Source organism: Cebus imitator, unplaced genomic scaffold (assembly GCF_001604975.1).
Source record: "Cebus imitator isolate Cc_AM_T3 unplaced genomic scaffold, Cebus_imitator-1.0 Scaffold5, whole genome shotgun sequence".
NCBI classification, from domain to species: domain Eukaryota; kingdom Metazoa; phylum Chordata; class Mammalia; order Primates; family Cebidae; genus Cebus; species Cebus imitator.
This window is the reverse complement of record NW_016107320.1, coordinates 13,298,936-13,304,558: the sequence shown is the minus strand read 5'-3', so window position 1 is coordinate 13,304,558 and position 5,623 is coordinate 13,298,936.

Here is a 5,623-nt window from a genome sequence, read left to right as displayed (position 1 = left end):
GGCCTCCAGGGTGTAAATCTTCCCGACAAGGGGCCAGTTTTCTGCTTCTTCCTGCAAGGCTGAAGCCCAGTTCCTTCCCTGGGACAGCCCAGCAGGTCTTGAATTCATTAAAGTTTCTCCAGCACTTTCTGCCAGAGCTGTGAGCTGCTTGGCACAATCCTGGCTGCCCTTTCCTGCAGGAGGCCGGGCTTGCCCAGGAGAGGAGGCGAGGGAGGTCAGCAGGCGGAGGAAAGGGAGAGGGAGGTGGGGGTGGGATGGTGGGGAAGGGTGGAGAAGTGAGAGCCTTTACTATTAGCTGGCTAGCCAGGCAGCCTCAGAAAGGCAAGAAAAAGCCTCAAAAAATATTCTCAGAAGAACCAGGATCTGGGAGTAACATGTGGGATCTACCATGCACAGCTGCACAAGAAAATATGTTCGCAAAAAAACTGTCCTGATTCCTTGCTGCAGGGAAGTAAAGGTCCATGTTAAAGCGTCTGAAGATTCTCTGTATGGCATTGCCCTCATCTCTTTCCCTTCTTTCCTTCTCTTTTTCTCCATCCACTTGTTTCCATTTAAAATGTAAATAAATAAAAATACCTTCTTGCTTCCTTTCCCCTCTTTCCTTCATTCTTTACCTGCAATCCTGCCCATCTCAAATTCCACCCCAGCCCCACTTCTGTGACACTCACAAGTGCCTGAATCCATTTGACTTCCCACCCCCACCCCGCCCTCTGGCCTCTGTAAAGTGTCTCTCTCTCCCTGCACTGCCCTCCTTCCCCTCCTACTCCCTGAGTCTCCTCTGGTTAAATGAGGTAGAATGTTGGCATTCCCATGTCCTTGGGGACATCTAGGCATCTTGGCATAGAGATACATACGTAGAGAAGACAGAATACATAGAAGACAGCAGGTCATCAGAATGTCAGCCTGTTGAGGGCAGGAGTATATCTGAAATCAGCAGCAAGCACTCACCACTTGGCATGGTCCATACTCACTGATGGGCTCTCATCTACCCACTGCCAAGTTCCAATAAAGAAGGGCATTCTGATCCACGCAGGCCTTTAATCCATGAGCCCAAGTAAGGGAGAACTCTTCCATGAATACCATTTTTACAGGAAAGCGTTCCCAGTCTAGACCTCAAGAGAGGGTTCTTGGATCTCGCACAAGAAAGAATTCAGGGCGAGTCCACGGTGCAAAGCAAAAGCAAGTTTATAAGAAAATAAAGGAATAAAACAAAGGCTACTCCAACAGAGCAGCCCAAGGACTGCTGGTTGTCCATTTTTATGGTTACTTCTTGATGATATGCTAAACAAGGGGTGGATTATTCATGCTTTTCCTTTTTTCTTTTTTTATTTTTTGTTTGAGACAGAGTCTCGCTCTGTCCCCCCACCCAGACTGGAGTGCAGTGGCGCCATCTCAGCTCATTGCAATCTTCGCCTCTGGGGCTCCAGCAATTCTCCTGCCTCAGCCTCCCAAGTACCTGGGATTATAGGCACACACCATCATGCCCAGCTAATTTTTCTATTTTTAGTAGAGATGGGGTTTCACCATGTTGGCCAGGCTGGTCTCAAACACCTGACCTCAAGTGATCCGCCCACTTCAGCCTCCCAAAGTGCTGGACTACAGACATGTGCCACCATGCCCCGCCAATGCCTCCCCTTTTTAGGCCATATAAAGTAACTTCCTGACATTGCCATGGCATTTGTAAACTGTCATGGCGCTGGTGGGAGAGTGGCAGTGAGGACGACCAGAGGTCACTCTTGTCGCTATCTTGGTTTTGATGGGTTTTTAGCCGACTTCTTTACTGCAACCTGTTTCATCCTCAAGGTCTTTATGACCTGTATCTTGTGCTGACCTCCCATCTCACCCTGTGGCTTACAATGCCTTAACCGTCTGGGAATGCAGCCCAGTAGGTCTCAGCTTCATGGTACCCAACTCCTATTCAAGATGCAGATACTCTAGTTCAAATGCCTCTGACGCCATTTCCAGTCCTTCATAGCCCCACTCCCACCAGGTTTGTAAAGCCAAAGCCAGAAGAAAAGTCTCCCAAGCTCAATCATATATACATATATGTGAATTCAAAACCCTGTGTTAGGTCAACCTAGAGATATTTGCCTTTTAATCTTCCTTAACTATGAGATTACAGGCTTTAACATTACTTCAGGCAGCACCCACTTAGGGAAAGGTGTTTATGGGGGGCAAAGTGTTCTTTGCATTTTCTCAGTGTAGACTTATGTATGCAGCTACACGTGCATTTCTCTCTGCAGACAGCTTACATCCTCAACCTATGAAACCACTTTAAGAAGCTTCTTGTCCTCACTTTCGGGTAGAGAAAAGCCTATGAAATGCCATCAGTGGTGAACAAGGGGACTTGTGAAATCTCCCTCCCTCCCTCACCTCCCAAGGGTCTGGAGATACGGAACTCAGTGTACTCATTACAATTAATTAACCAAGACACATTCCTCCCTGGACACAGAATGCTGGGCTGGATCTTCCAGGCGCCCCATGATTGTGGGATTCTCTGTGGTCCCAACCCATGGTTTCTGCCCATGCTGGAGAAAACAGTAGGAAGCCCCACCCTTTCACTTTTGGGCTTGGATCAAAACCATGCCCCTTGATGGGTGTGTGATAAGTACCACAGGGGCACATTTTTCTTGGAATTTAATGTGTATCTCAAAGGAGAGTTCTTTGGTGGGGGTGGGGCAATGTTATTAACAACATTGTCATCAAATATTTTCTTCCAAGTGTCCAGATGTGCATGCCACTGTGACGGGGAAGTGAAGGTGGGTCCTTGTGTCATGTTGGATGCTTTCTCATCAGAACAAAGAGCTGTTGCTTATTAGATACTCATACAATCATGCTCTGCACCCAGCCCCTCCTTGCAGTGAGCTTTAGTCTAAAGGTGGAATGCAAACAAGCTTCTGTTCTCCAAGATCCCCGTGCAGAGGTCTTTGGGGGAACTCGAAGAGGCTAATTCAGACCTCTATTTGATTTGGTTGGTGGTCTCTGCCACAGAGCTAATGAGCTGCCAAGACTCCTCTCCAAAAGGAAAATACTGAGTCTTTGAAGCCTGCATAGACCCTCCCAGAATACCACATGCTCCAGCTGCAGCCTTTCCCACTTCCTGGCAGGGCCCTCAAGAGTCCCTTGGGATGGGAATCAGAGAACATGTCCTGTGGATAGAGCAGGATGGAACCAGACACCCCTCCAGTGCACGTCCCTCCAGGGTCTCCCCACTGGAAAAGGGGAACTGTTCAGCCTTGCACCCTACATTTTATGCAGGAAAAGTCTAATATCAAGTCCCATTGGTTGAGCAATTAATTATATGTCCGCCCCTGTGCGGAGAATGGTGCCTGTGTCATTTTCTTCATGTCTCTCATAAACCTTATTCTAAAGATATAGAAACTGGGAAACAGAGAGGTTCTACAATTAGACCAGTGTCACACAGCGCATAGGTGACAGATCCAGGAACTCCACCCTAGGTCTAGCTGACTTCCAGGACCACACATTTCAACATATAGCAAATTCATTTCCATAAAACCCTGGAAATAAGCCTTGATCCACATGTGTATGGGACTCATGTGCTTAAGGCCAAACAGAAATTGACCTATGTCTGAAATAAATCATGCTTTAGGGCCAGTGAAGGTCTGTGAGAGAATATGGAGAAAGTCCTCATGTGTGGATCTCCTCCTCCTCACTGCCCGGCCACACACCTGTTTGGTGGGAAGATTTCTGAATGCGTACACTGCCAAATTCTAGAGAAATCAGGAACAGTGAGGACGGTGGGCGGTATCAGGGCTGTGGGGAAGATTTCTGCTTCCTACTGATTTCTGAGAACTTATTGCTGATCTCCTTGACTCCTGCACATCTGGGCAGCCAGAGGAGAAGGTGAGAATTACACAGAATTAAAGAGAAGCAAGTTGTAAACGCAGAAAAAGAGCAACAAGAATCTAACAAGACTATTGACAATGTACTTAATGCTCAAAACTCACAGTCGTGTCTGTGCGTGTGTGTGTGTGTGTGTGTGTGTGTGTGTGTGTTGGCTAGGGCAGGGAGGTTGGGGAAGGGGAGAACATAAGAAATAGAAGCCCTTCAGGGCTCTTGCAAACTGGTTGAGGAGAAAAGATCATTAATATATAAGTAATAACAGCCCAAAGCACTTTGCATTCTGTCGTATGGAAGCGCCGGATGATTCAGTACAGGCTGTCACTGCAAGAGGAGTCCAGATCAGTGGAACTTAGAATAGTAAGAAGGGGCTTCATGGAGTGTGAAGGGAAGTTCATCTGGCCCTTGGAAGTTGAGTAAAATGCAGTTGGGTGCCAAGAAAGAGAGAGGGCATTCCTACAGATGAGCATACACATATGGACTATACATAATTACTCAAATCAAACCTGCATTGAACTTAAAACCACAAGGTGTTAGGACTCAAAGGAGCCTTTGAGGACATGTAGTTCAGCCCTTCCTTTTGCAGGCAGGAACACAGAGGGCTAAAGAAATAAAGTTGCAATGGATAAGCCACTTAGCCTCCTTGGGTTTAGTGGCTGTTGTCTCCAAGGCACTGGGATTGCTTTGTAGACAAGATCTCAGTTATCCTAACAACATCCTTGGGAACCAGCCAGGGAGACGGACATGGAGACGAGAGCAGCAGTTGTGATTTGGTCCTCTGTATGATAGTTAGTTGGAAAAGAGCCAGGTTCCCCCCAATTCTGTTGAGGCAGACTCCTCAGCTGCAAAGATACTGGGAAGGGAGTGCTTTATGGGGGGTGCCTGGTAGAGAGACCTTCCAACTGGCCTCCCTCTGTCCATTCACACGAGCTTCCATTCTGTTCAGCACACCACAGCCAGGTATAATTTTATACACAAATTTCATCCATTTTAAGTGGACAGTTCAATAAAATATTAGTAACTCTACACAGTCTTGTAAGCACGAGCACATTAAAGATATAGGTGTTTCCATCACCATAAAAACTTTATTAATGCACCCATTGCTGTCCATATCTTCTCCCTACCCCTACCCAGGCAACTGCCGTCGATATGTTTTGCCTTTTCTAAGATTTCATATAAATGGAATCAGCATGCTATCTTTTGTGTTTTACTTCTTCCACTTAGTATGATATTTTTGAGGTTCATTTATGTTGCACATATTAATATTTCATTCATTTTTATTGCTGAGTAGGGTACGAGTATCACTCAGCAGTGAAGTTTGGGTTCTTTCCAGTCTTGACCTATTTTGAATGAAGCTTCTGTGAACATTCATGTACAAACCTTTGTGTGGACATATATTTTCATTTCTCTTGGGTAAATATCTAGAAGTGGGGATGACTGGGTCTCATAGGGTAAGTATATATTTCACTTTATAAGATACTGTGGCCAGGCACACTGGCTCATGCCTGTAATCCCAGCACTTTGGGAGGCCAAGGTGGGTGGATTACCTGAGGTCAGGAGTTTGAGACCAGCTTGGCCGAAATGGCAAAACCTGTATCTACTAAAAATGCAAAAATTAGCCAGGTATGGTGGTACACACCTGTCATCCCAGCTACTCAGAAGGCTGAAGCAGAAGACTTGCTTGAACCTGGGAGGTGGAGGTTGCAGTGAGCCGAGATCGAGCCGCTGTATTCCAACCTGGGTGACAGAGCAAGACTTGGTT